This window comes from Bos indicus, chromosome 4 (assembly GCF_029378745.1).
Source record: "Bos indicus isolate NIAB-ARS_2022 breed Sahiwal x Tharparkar chromosome 4, NIAB-ARS_B.indTharparkar_mat_pri_1.0, whole genome shotgun sequence".
NCBI classification, from domain to species: domain Eukaryota; kingdom Metazoa; phylum Chordata; class Mammalia; order Artiodactyla; family Bovidae; genus Bos; species Bos indicus.
The window spans coordinates 13,814,691-13,827,845 of NC_091763.1; the positions used below are offsets into that span (position 1 = coordinate 13,814,691).

The window sequence follows — 13,155 nt, forward strand, 5'->3', positions numbered from 1 at the left end:
GGTCTACTGTAACTTAATTGATTGCCCTAAACAAGTAACATAAGCAGGGCTTTATGTTTAATCCTATTAAACTTCATCCTGGTTTGGCCCATCCTTCCAAGTGGAACAAATGCTTGGAATCTGGATTCTGTCATGTTGGCTGTTCTTCAACCAACTCACCCATGGATGTGTTAATAAGCTGCCTCTGCCCACTGTGAGTACAGATATTCTAAATAAATAAATAAAGGACATATCTCTATCACATGTGGCCAATCAGCCCACACTCCTGTTAACCCCAACCTGTTAAATGACTAACTGAAAAGAAGAACCACAGCATTCATCAGAGCCAAATTCCTCATTTTATACATGTGCAAAATGATGCCCAGGACAGTTAACCTATCAACTGCATATTTATTAAGGGCCTTGCTGTTGACTTGCTCAAAGGACTTCCTTGGAGGCAGTGCCAGAGACGAGTCCAAAATGCAGGATGCTCGAGTTTTTGCCATCTCGCCCAGTTTTTTCAAGAGGAAAAAGTACAGGGTAACACCAGTATCCATGCAGCATTCAATCCTTTCCTAACGATTTGTTTTTTTAAAGATTATAATCTGGGGAGTTCCTGTGTAGGGGTAATATTGTTACTCATTTGTTTGTCTATTTTCACTTCCTCTTCCCTATTTTGCCTCCAAACCTGCCTGTAAGTTCTCTTCCCTATTTGCTCACAAGCAGAGTCTGTCCAGGAGACATTCAAATTAGATACCAAATGACCATCTCAAATTAAGATCAGTTAAAACTTCTTCATGTTTGACTCCCTCTGTATGGTTAAAAAAAGCAAAACGAAACAGTGCCATTTTACTGACTTCCTAAACAAGTCACTTTGGAGTAACTGTTTAGAGTGATGTCACTCCTCACACAAAGCTTGCTTTTTACTAATCTATTAGTTTTTAACTATTGACCTCATCTCCCGAATCTTTGTATCTATAGCACTCTAGTCTATATGCGCTGGTAATACTACTGGTAATATTTTCCCTTTAACATATTTTCCTCTCTGATTATAAAGTATTAAGTGCTGATCTCAGACAATACAGGAGAATATTAACAATTGATAAACAGTACAACTACCATATATGTTTCGGAGCGCCACCTTCAAAAGTAATAGTAACAACCATTCCACATCTGGGATCCTGTTTCTGTGGTTCATTTACACCTTTTCTTCTCCTTCGACTCATGCTATCTGGTTTTCTTTTCTGTGGGCAAGTGAGGGGTGATATGGTCTAACATAGCCTTAGCCAAAACGCCTACATTTCTTTTCTATGTGCTGTTTCAAAAACTCCACCGTCACCATGGTTTTGGCTGTCCCATGGATTAGACCCGGTATTCTCACCTTTGTCAAGGCTTTGCAATGGCTTCCCTGTCCCATGTTCGTCTCCTGGGCAGCCTGATTCCTCTCAGTGAAAGCCTCATTCATCTGACCAGTCAAGGCACACCTATCACTCTGCATCTTCTTTGATGACGGTTAAGCTAGGCACAGCAAGCTCTTACATACCTCCTCTTCATTCATTTAAACCCAAACACCACTCTTTCAAAGTAAGTAGAAAACAGACAAGGAGTGGATTCCACACGGCCCCACACTGTCTGGCCTTCCCAGGGGCAAGGTGGTAAAGAACCCATCTGCCAATGCAGAAGCCTCAAGGGATGCGGGTTCAATCCCTGGGTCAGGAAGATTCCCTGGAGGAAAAAATGGCAACCCTACTCCAGTATTCTTGCCTGGAGAATCCCATGGACAGAGGGGCCTGTCCATGGGGTTGCGGAGTCAGACACGACTGAGCACACACACATCACACTGTCTACGCCTCCTCGACGCTATCCTGAGATCGCTGCATGCTCTTCTGTCTGCCTGGATCACTGTTGCCTACTTCAGAGTACAGCCAGAAACTCCATCTGATTTAATTTAGAAAACAACAAACACCTTGGCTGTTAGGGCCTAAGACACATTCCTGGTGACACGGATTTGGCTTTGCCGACTCGCATAGAAAACACCACAACTAAAAGGAGAAATGAGAGGCTTGGGATACACCAATATGTGATCTGAAATTAGAAACATCCCTTACTCTGACACAGAAGAGTAAGGCGAAGTGAAGAAGCAGCTGGGTTTTCCCGAGAAGGAACTCTGCCTTCCTGAAATCATGGCAATAAGCCATGTATCACTGTGAGAACAAGAGACTAACAAGAGGTGTAGTATGCTTTAAGAGATGTTTGAAAACAGTTCCAGATGACTAAGAAGAAAAATGACTTGATCAAAACACAATGAACAAACAAAACCCATCGGAGGAAAAGGCGGAGCTATACTGTGAAACATGAAAGGAAAAAATGGTCGGGAATTTGTTATCTCTTTTTCTACCAGGGATCAACCATGTGGTCAGATAAGTTACACGTGCTGGAGCCAAGGTGAGACCCTGTAAGAGGTTTTAGGTTTCTGATTATCTGAAAAAAAAAAAAAAAGGAAGAGAAGAGAAGAATGGAAGAATAAAGATATTTTGTGGAACAGCCACCATCTCTGCTCCATAGAAGCAGGGATGTCTTGTCCACAAATGAAAACCTTTAAAAACTCTACTTTCCATTGAGTGAGTTATGAAGGGGCCCTGGGGCCTAACAGATGTACCATCTCCTGGGGCTATATGGCCGGGCGATAGAGGAGCACGGAGGAAAGTTAAAGGCGAAATCTTCCACTTCTACCAAAAAGGGTGACCAAAGGTTGCCTGCTTTGGGGCCCGCAGGGAAACAGGGGTTTGGGAATCCACAAGGAAATAATTATTAAAGTCCCAGGTAAACTATCAAATCCAGTGCAAGTGTGAGGACTGGTGGGGACGAGGAGGTCTGTGGTCCCTGCCTTTCCTGGCACCTGCTCGGGCATCTCTTGGCAGCCCACGGCTTCTCCCTAGCCATGAGGTGCCCCTCGCCTCTCTCACATGCCAGGCGTTAAAGCCCAATTCCAAAGGAAAGCTAACTCTGAAAAGGGTTGAGGAAAAAGGCACAGACTTATTAAATTTCCCTGGTCTCCTTTCCCTACCACTTCCTTCAGGTCTAGGCACAAAGGCAGGTGCCGATTTGTAAGGCTGCCTCAGGCAACACCTGACCTGTTGCTCCCGCACCACGGAGAGAGGCCGGACGTGAGGGAGGCTTTTCAAGTTCCAGCACTGAGAACGTTTCCCAGATTCCTTGATAAATCCTTCACGTTGTGGTGAACACCCCTTCTCCCGTCCTACATCAAAACAGAAACCTGTTTGACTCAAACGCTACTTGCCCCACGTACAGTTTTTACTAAGTCGTTACCCATTCTGAACAGGCAACCTTATATTTAATAATAAAGGGAAACATTCCATGCTGCCCAAAAACCTGCGTCAGCAACACAAAATTAAGTACTTTGGCCATTAAAAAATTAATAAATGACAAAGGGTGTACCACCCAAAATAAATCTTTAAATGTTCCTCCCCGTAAGAAAAATCCACAGATTTCCCTGCTCTAGACAGCTCTGCCCTCAGACATTCCCTGGCTGGCCCCGAATTTCCTTTGTACACACAGTAAAATCACTTGGGGGAAATTAATATATGAAAAATGCAATCATCGAATTTTCTTATTCTCCATTAAAGCACTCTTTCACCAAAAAGGGGAAATTATGTTTTTTTTTTTCTTCTTGTTAATAAAAGACCCACTAATAACACACAGGAACAGTAAAAGGCATCTTAGGGGAGACCTATATGTGAATGAAGTAGAATCAAAACTCAGATCTAGGTTAATTATCAACTCTGGCTCCATTCCAACCCCATATCCATCCAGAGTCTCTCGATCACCATTCTATTTGATAAGGTCTAGGAACTTCACTTATCCCCACGTTAATAGTCCATGATGGACAGGACAATTAGACAGTTTAGAGACGCTGGCCACAGCACAGCCAGGGTAAAGGAATTATTTATTTTGCGTCTAATTTTTTTTTTTTTTTCTGATGTGAACACTATGGTGAAAGCCCAAGGGAACTTTAATCAGTTCTTAAGTTGCTGGAATCATCCACCCAAGTTTACTCTGCCAGCTCTGTCTGGCATGAAATTGTCTAAAGATGTAACACAACAGGATTTGTATTTTACACACACATACACGTTGCTATCTCCAGTGTCTTTCTCCTTTTTTGAAAGCTCTTCATCTTGGATGGTATCACACCTGCCCGATAATCCGAGGCAGGGGAAAAAATCCTGAAGGATGGTGGCTGATAAAGAAGTCAGGGCCAGGGCAGATCTTTTCACATGCTAATTCCCGCCTATTCTAGCTGCACCTACAAACAGAACTCCAAACAGACTCCTTCTAATACAGGGGAAGGTAATTACACTCACAAAGGCACCTCTGTGTCAGGGCCCGGCACCAGGAGCCAGCAGGTCTGGGAGACGGAGGCTTAACAGAGACTCCTGCAGTGAATTCACATTGTCTAACACGAGGGAAAATGCCAGACCGGGGGGACCCTGCAGCCTTCAGGCCAACAGTGGTGCACCTTGTCTGGGAAGGTTATTTAATGCTTCTGGCACCTGTAGGCAGAGCCACCCCTCTTTTCCTGCCTTCCAGGTTTAGAATTTATTTGGCATGTATAATTGTATATTTTGATCCTGGAGCTGCAAACAATGGGCGGCATGTCATGTCTTGATCCTTGAGCATTCCTCTTGGTTTCTCCCAAGCGAGTTAACCCTTGGATACTCAACCTGGCAGCACCTCTCCCACCCAGTCAAGGGACAGTTAAGGATTTGAAAAGGGTGCATTTCAGCATCTTACTGAGAAACACCACTGGCGCCTCGCCCGTTATGCTGTGTCACTGGTGTTAAAGCCGAATCAACCAGTCAACAACCGGAGACTCCATGTATGTGACGCTGAAATTAACGTCAACCTGTATATACAATCTCAATGTTTATTCTTTGCTTTCTTTAGTCCAGGGACTTTTAGGATATTGGTGTCTCTTTAATTTCATTGCAGTCCTAACAAAAGCACCTTGACAACTTGAGGGATTTGGGTAGGAAATGCCACACCGGTGCCAGGTGTAATTCTCTAGTCTTCTACCATTGCATGTTGCTTGGCCATCAGTGATGCTCATCATTCAGATGGGATGGAGAGCTTTACCACATGGGACTTTAGTCTCAAACACGTCTTGTCTTCTTCACAAAGCTAATCTGTAAACTATGTCCCATGTTTTCAATCTTTCTGCCCCATGTTTTCAATTTTTCTTTCCTTTCTTGCCTTCTTTCCCCCAGCTTCTCCATGCTACTCATTTATAAGTTGCACACTTTGTTTCTAGTCCCCAGGTTTAGATCCTGAAAATTTTAATACTCTGTAATCTTCACCTTCCTTTTACAGGATACTTACACATTAGACTATTTAAATTACAAGCAACTGCATCTTATGGTTATGTATTTAATTCTAGCTCAACTTACATTAAGCATTATAATTACCATTATATATAGATATTACATTTAAATTCAGACAAAGTCATTTAGAGTAAATATTTACCACTTTCTTTGCTCTTCATCCCTTGGTCCATCTCCAAACTATCAGCTGGAATCACTTTCGTCTTACCTGAAGTGCATTCTAGAATTTCCTTTGGGAAGATTCTACCAATGATATGTTTTCAGAGTTTTGCTAGTCTAAAAAAATATCTTTATTTTACCCTGTTCCTGGAAGACATTTTCATAGGCCACAGAATTCTAGGTTGAAAGGCTTTTTTTTTTTCTGTACACACTGACAATGTCATTCAAATGACTTCCAGCTTCCTCTGTTCCTGCTTCTAAGTTAGCCAACAGTTCAACTGTTCCCCTTTAAAGACAATCTGCTTTCCTCTCCAGCCACCCTTCAGCTTCTCTTCAGCTTCAGTGTTTAGCAGCTTCATTCCGATATGTCTAGTCTGGATTAATTTATCCAGATTGGGATTTGCTGTACTTCTTGAATCTCTAGATTGATAGCTTCCAATAGTTGCAGAGAATTTTCAGCCATCATTTCCTCCTGGTTTTTGTTTATACCCATATTAAACCAGCTCACAATTCCCTGTGTACCACTCTATGTCTCTATTCCAAGTAATTCTCTTATCTTCGCGTTCACTAATTCTCTCTTCAGCTGTGTTTAATTGGCTGTTAAAGGCAGAATTTTGAAATGTTGAATTTTAAATTTCAATCAACATAAATATTTTCACTTCTACATTAAAAAAATTCACATTATAGTTACAATAATTTTGAAATTTTGAATCTTTGAAGGTTTAAAATGCTGTCAGGTTGCGTCTGCCACCTCTTTTTAAAGTGCCTCGTTTCCTTGTGTGATTTGAGATGTTTAAGAGCTGCTCATTTTCCTTGGAACATTATCTATGAAAATTCTTTAACATCTGAGCTCAGGGTGGGTTCCTCTTGAGAAAACTTGTGTTCTTCTATCAGGTAGCTAGAGGCACTACCAATTCAAGGTTATTTAAAAATAAATTCCTATATCTTGAGAGCTTTCATATCACTCAAGAAACATAAATTCATGTAAACTCATGTGAGACAAGCTTGGCACTCCTGATGCTTAGGGGAAGGGTTCCCCCCTCCCCCTTCTCTCTCCCTCCACTCAGAAACAAAGCAATTTTCCATGCTGTCTATACAGTATAAGAGAGCATTAAAAAAAAAAAAAGCTTTTCTACTCAACTATATTTGATTTACAAGACTGCATTAATTTTAGGTGTACAGCAAAGTGATTCAGTTACACACACACACACAGACACACACACACACACACACTTATGCACATCTACATGCAAGTCCTCTCAAAGAGGATGAGAAGAGGTAGACTGCATTCAAAGAAATAGTCAAAATATATCATCTCAAATGTGGCTCTATATCTGAATTCTGCCAACTCCACATCAATGGCCAGGATACTGCAAGAGCAAGAATACAGGCTGCAGAGTCAGAAACCTGGGCTCAGATCATTATTCTGCCACTTAACTACCGTATGTTGGGCAAAGTTCTTAAAATCTCTGCACCTCAAGTTCCTCTCCAAAACCAGTGAGGAACATTTGTACTGACATAAGATTTAATTTAAATCCAATGATTAATATGAAGTGCCTAGTACAAGCATCTTCAATGAAAAAAGTGATGATATAAAGATAATTACTATTATCAATGAAAAGCACACTGTCCTGTCAAAGAGGAAAATACAAATAGTTGACATAGTCTTTAAAAAGCTGGCAGCTGGAGTATGACTCCTATATGGTTTCTACATGAATCACAGAGAGAGTTCTACATTTACCAGGCTAAGAGCAAATCTTCTATTTGGCAAAAGACCTAATTCTATTAAGTAAATTTAAAGTTGTTTGCTACACTGATTATACCCCACATAGGACTCTGGCTGTCACAAGACATATTTCCTTTATTTTATATTCAATGCATATCTCTCAAGTTAGCCATCTTTTAAATACAGACCATGGTCAAAATTTGAAACCAGAGAAATGAAAGAACAAATTATAAGAAATATACCTATCACTTTTGGAAAATATATTCAGAGCCCTCTATGAACAGTGGACTGGTAGCATCGTTTCAGTACTTCTAAATATAAAGGACAGCAAATTATATTCCAAAAGTTAAGCTAAAATAAAAAAGTGTTTTGTTGAAACTAATCCTGCAGGTACTTAGCAAAAAACAAAAACAAAGAAACAACAACAAAATAAAAATACTAACTTGATAAAAATGTTTGCCTCTAGAAAGATAGGTTACCCATAGCATGAGGCTAGGAGATTCAGTTCAGTTCAGTTGCTCAGTCGTGTCCGACTCTTTGTGACCCCATGAATTGCAGCACGCCCGGCCTCCCTGTGTTCTGTTATTACATACCTTTTTATAGATGAGCTTTCTTCTTTTAAAAACTATACTACCTGTTAACATTAACTTTTGAAAGAACTTTACGGCACTAGAATTATTCTCTCACCTCCCTTAACACTCATCACTCTGAAGGCAATGAGGCCACACTCATCTACATAACTCAGCACACCTCATAGAAGGTCAGCCCTCAACAAATATTTGGTGAATGAATGGAAGAATGATGAAAAAAAACTAACCATTTTGTAATATTTTAAAGGATCTTTTCTAGTCCTGTTCAGCACATTCAGTTCCTTTAGGCATCATTTAATAAAAAAATATTTTTTCACAGTGTCCCATTTTATTTGCTGTTACAAGTGTAGGTACTATTATCCTCTTTTTACAGATAATGCATCTGAAATGTAGGAACAGAGAGATTTTTAAAATATTTTCTTCCAGTTTATTTTCTTTTAATGCAAACTTCTAAGCACAATATGGACAATATTACATCATTTTGAATATTAGACACAAGCTCACACCACATTAGATACAAAACCTGGCTTCTTGATGTACTTGATACTCTTTAATTTCTAAAATTTTGCCTTTTAATAAGACAAAATGTCCTAAATGTTCATTTTATGGCAGATATTAATGACAAAGTTATCAGGAAGGCACACAGTTATTTTTCAATACTATCATTTGGAATGATAGCCACTTGGCTCACTGTCAGATTATGTGTCTCTCCACAAGGCAGGCAGACTGTGAACTGCTACGTTGGTCAATGCAAGAGTTAAGGAAACAGAATTGCCTCACAATGGATAGTTTTAATTTCTATAATTTAAAGAGCTGATGTAAGATCAAAGATAACGTGCTTATTCTAAACAACAAAACAAAGCAAAATTGAGTCATTCTATCTAACGTTTTCGGAGAAGGCAATGGCACCCCACTCCAGTACTCTTGCCTGGAAAATCCCATGGACAGAGGAGCCTGGTAGGCTGCAGTCCATGGGGTCGCTAGGAGTAGGACACGACTGAGTGACTTCACTTTCACTTTTCAATTTCATGCACTGGAGAAGGAAATGGCAACCCACTCCAGTGTTCTTGCCTGGAGAATCCCAGGGATCGGGGAGCCTGGTGGGCTGCTGTCTATGGGGTCACACAGAGTCAGACACGACTGAAGTGACTTAGCAGCATCTAACGTTTTAAAAAAGCATTTGGTATTAAAAGCAATTAGGAAAAAAATGATCCTTTAACTACCCTAGCCTAAACTATCACACAATCCATGGCATTTAGTGACCTCTCATCCCAGGGACGGGGGAGCCTGGTGGGCTGTCATCTCTGGGGTCGCACAGAGTCGGACACGACTGAAGCGACTTAGCAGTAGCAGCAGCAGCAGTTCTTTTTATTTCCATTTGTTTAGCAAGCGAGTGTCAACAGTGACACCAGACCTGTGCACTGCTCCATATCTGTGCATAGCACGGAACCTTGTCTTTGGACTTCCTTGCATTATCTATCAGGCACAGGCTCTCTCTTACCCGGCTTGATATCTCTTTGTGATACCTTGCGTTCCACAGAGAGATTGCACTGAGTTTGAAACCCAGCCTCCCACTTCCTTATAAGGTATACGACCTTAGAAAAATTACCTAAACCCATCATGTGTTCCTTTCCTCAACTGTAACTTGGAACTGCTTAAAAACAAAAAACTATCTGCATCATAGGCTGTAAGTAATTGTTAGTCGCTCAGTCATGTCCAACTCTATGCGACACGACTATAGTCTAGGCTATAGTCTAGACTATAGCCCGCCGGGCTCCTCTGTCCATGGGATTTTCCAGGCAAGAATACTGGAGTGGGTTACCATTTCCTTGTCCAGAGGATGTTCCTGACCCAGGGATCAAGCCCAGGTCTCCCGCATTGTAGGTGGATTCTTTACTGTCTGAGCCATCAGGGGAGCCCAGAATAGGCTGTAATAGGGATTAAATGATGTAAACTGTATAAAGCGCTAAGCATGAGGCCTAGCTCAGAGTGAGCATTGGCCCTAAAGAGCTTGTGTGCACACATTAACACACTCACTCACACACATACACACCTAATGCTGGACCCTGCCTCTGCCCCTCCTGAAAGTCCTAGCACCATATTTGACCCTGCTATATTTTCAGATTTTTCAAATCCTTCCATCGTCAGTGACTCTTCTGTCTACAGACAGGCATGGTTCTCCCAACAAAATTAAAAAAAAAAACAATAAATCTCCCAACCTCTTCTCCCTGCTAACGTTGCTGCTCAGCTCCATTTTTTCTTCCAATTGCTATATGCTTTCCCTTTTGTTTCTAAATCTTTAGGCTGAGTGGTTTGTATCTGTGAATTTTTTCTCCTCCAGGTTTCTACCTCTGCCATTCTCCTTAAATTGATTCATGAAAGATAACTGGTGACTTCCATCTTTCAGTTCACGGGCCTTTTCTTGGACTTCAGTCCCCTGGTCTCTGCAGGACTTGAAAAGCACTCACCTCTTTCTCCTCCACTTCCAGCTCGTCACTCCTGGGGCTCCCACCTGTTCCTTCCAGTTCTCCACTGGACAGCTGTTTCTACTACCCTCTGCCCCACACTTACTTATTCCTGCACCCAAACGAGGGCCGTTGTTGAGTTCCATCATTGGTGTCCCATCGGTTTGGGGGTTGTACCCACTCTCATAGCCTCATGCACGCACATGACCCCTAAAGAACATCTCAAGCTCCCATCCTCTGACCAGGCTCGAGCCCTACATCCAGCAGGGAGAGTAAGAACACCACCAGACGGAGTCAGGAGAAGGCTCGGTCCAGCTGTACCTCCACCTGCCAATCACCGAGCTGATTCTCCTGAGATTTCTGTGCTTTGATTCCTCAGTTATAAAGGTAACACTAAACAGAAGGTTTTTTAAGGTCTCTTGCAGCTTGTCAAATATTATGAAATTACAAAATTTACAGTATCATCATCCACCAGATGCTCAAGCCAGAAATCTGGCTTTTAATCTTCCTATACTTTTCTCGTTTCATTACTTTCCAAGACTTGGTAAGTGTAACTCTCACATACCCTTTAAATAGATCACCTCCCCCGAAAAACACCCCCCTCAACACACACACCATCGCGCCCTAGTTTAGGCCATGGTCAGCCCTCCTCCCCACCATCCCCAGCCTTCCTCTTGCTCTTGAACACAGCACTCTCCACACTGATGCTGAATGACCCCTCCTCAACACAAACCGGATCATGCCGTCTGTCTCTGCCTTCTCCCTGGCTAACTACACCTCATCTTTCAATGCCATCTCCCCTTTGGAAGCCTTCCTGGCTTTCTTACTACGTGTCAGCTCTATCTCTGTTGGAACGCTGCATGGCTGACCCTCTGGCAGCCCTTCTCCACTGCACATGTAGTCCAGCGATCTCGTTACCTGTCTGCTGTTCCCACGAGATGGTAAACTACTTCCTAAACCATACATTAGGGATGCCCTGGTGGCTGAATGGTAAAGAATCCACCTGCCAATGCTGGAGCCTCGGGTTCAAGCCCTGGTCTGGGAAGATCCCACATGCAACTGAGCCCGTGCACCACAACCACTGAGCCTGTGGGCCGTTAACTACTGAGGCCTGCGTGCCTAGAGCCCACGCCCTGCAACAGGAGACGCCCACACACCGCAGCTAGAGAAAAGCCCACGCAGCCACGAAGACGCAAGCACAACCCAAATAAATAAATAGATAATTCAAAAAAAATATGCATTAGAATTCACTCACATATTTCTAGTGCCCAGGGCAAAGCTTGTGGATAAATAAATGGAGGCCTCAGAGCTCGGGAAAGCGATCTCTCACCTAATTAGCTATTTCCTTCACATTCAACTTCCCCAGTGTCCTAGTTTTCTTTGGTCCCTACTTGTCAACTTATCCTCTTTCTGTGCTTTCATATCCTTGCTATATAACTTGGCAACACCTGGCTTTTGCTTACCATTCATTTGCTCAATGAATATCGATCAAATGTCTACTCGTGCGCCAGAAGCTGTCACAAGGACGCAGCAGTGAGTAAGCGAGGTCTCTGCTATCACAGTTCACTTTGGAAGAGGAGAGGCAAGATGGGAGTGTCAGGGGGTGATGGGCTGCTTAGAGACCTGGATAAGGGGCTGTGACAGCCAGGGACATGGTGTCCTTCCAAGCAGGTATCTGCGGGGCTAAGATGTGAGGGGAAGAGCCTTCAGGCAACTGAAAATGAAGGGATGAGCTTGAAGGATCTGCAGAGGAAAGGCGGCCAGTGTAGTGAGCAGAGTAGGAGGGGAGGTAGGGGGCGGGGCCCAGGGCGCAGACTGGAGAGGAAGGGCCGGCAGGGAAGGGGCCAGGGCTGGGGTCTACATGCAGTAGCACAAAAGCTGCTAGACAAGTTTCCACCAGAGACATGGTTTCTGTTAGGCACACTAGCCTCCTCTTGACTCTGGTTTCTTCTCAAATATCATCATCTCAGAGATGCCTTTCTGACCACTCTATTATGTCCGAGTCAAGTATCAATGTGAGAGTTAGACCATAAAGAAAGCTGAGCACCAAAGAACTGATGCTTTTGAACTGTGGTGTTGGAGAAGACTCTGAGAGTCCCTTGGACTGCAAGGAGAGCCAACCAGTTCACCCTAAAGGCGATTAGTCCTGGGTGTTCATTGGAAGGACTGATGCTGAAGCTAAAACTCCAATAGTTTGGCCACCTCATGCGAAGAGCTGATTCATTTGAAAAGACCCTGATGCTGGGAAAGATTGAGGGCAGGAGGAGAAGGGGACGACAGAGGATGAGATGGTTGGATGGCATCACCGAGTCAACGGACATGAGTTTGGGTATACTCTGGGAGCTGGTGAGGGAAAGGGAGGCCTCTCATGCTATGGTTCATGGGGTCACAAAGAGTCGGACATGACTGAGCGACTGAACTGAACTGAACTGCGATCCCATGGACTGGGATCCACCAGGCTCCTCTGTCCATGGAATTCTCCAGGCAAGAATACTGGAGTAGGTAGCCATTTCCTTCTCCAGCTGATCTTCCCGACCCAGGGACTGAACATGGGTCTCCTGCATTGCAGGCAGATTCTTTACCATCTGAACAACTAGGGAAGCCCTTTTAAAAGCATGCCCACCCCCCACCCCCACTTTCATCTTTCATCTGGAGTTGGCCCTTCTCCATCCCTTCATCCTGCCTCCTTTTTCTTCAAGGTTCTCAGCCTCACTTGATGTCATATAGTCTTCTGAATGGCTGACTTCTTTTACCCACATAAGTGTCAGCAGGGACTTGGCTTTTCATAGTGACATTCTAAACAACTAGACCAGTGCCAGGCAAACAGTCAGAATGAG

The 13,155-nt window shown here is 43.0% G+C and overlaps 1 protein-coding gene across 4 annotated transcripts in view; it reads right to left on the minus strand.

Moving 5' to 3' along the window:
- The window catches only part of SLC25A13 (solute carrier family 25 member 13), a 231,063-nt gene that overhangs the window by 16,465 nt on the left and 201,443 nt on the right, over nt 1–13,155 (minus strand). The gene's annotated exons all lie outside the window — the stretch shown is intronic.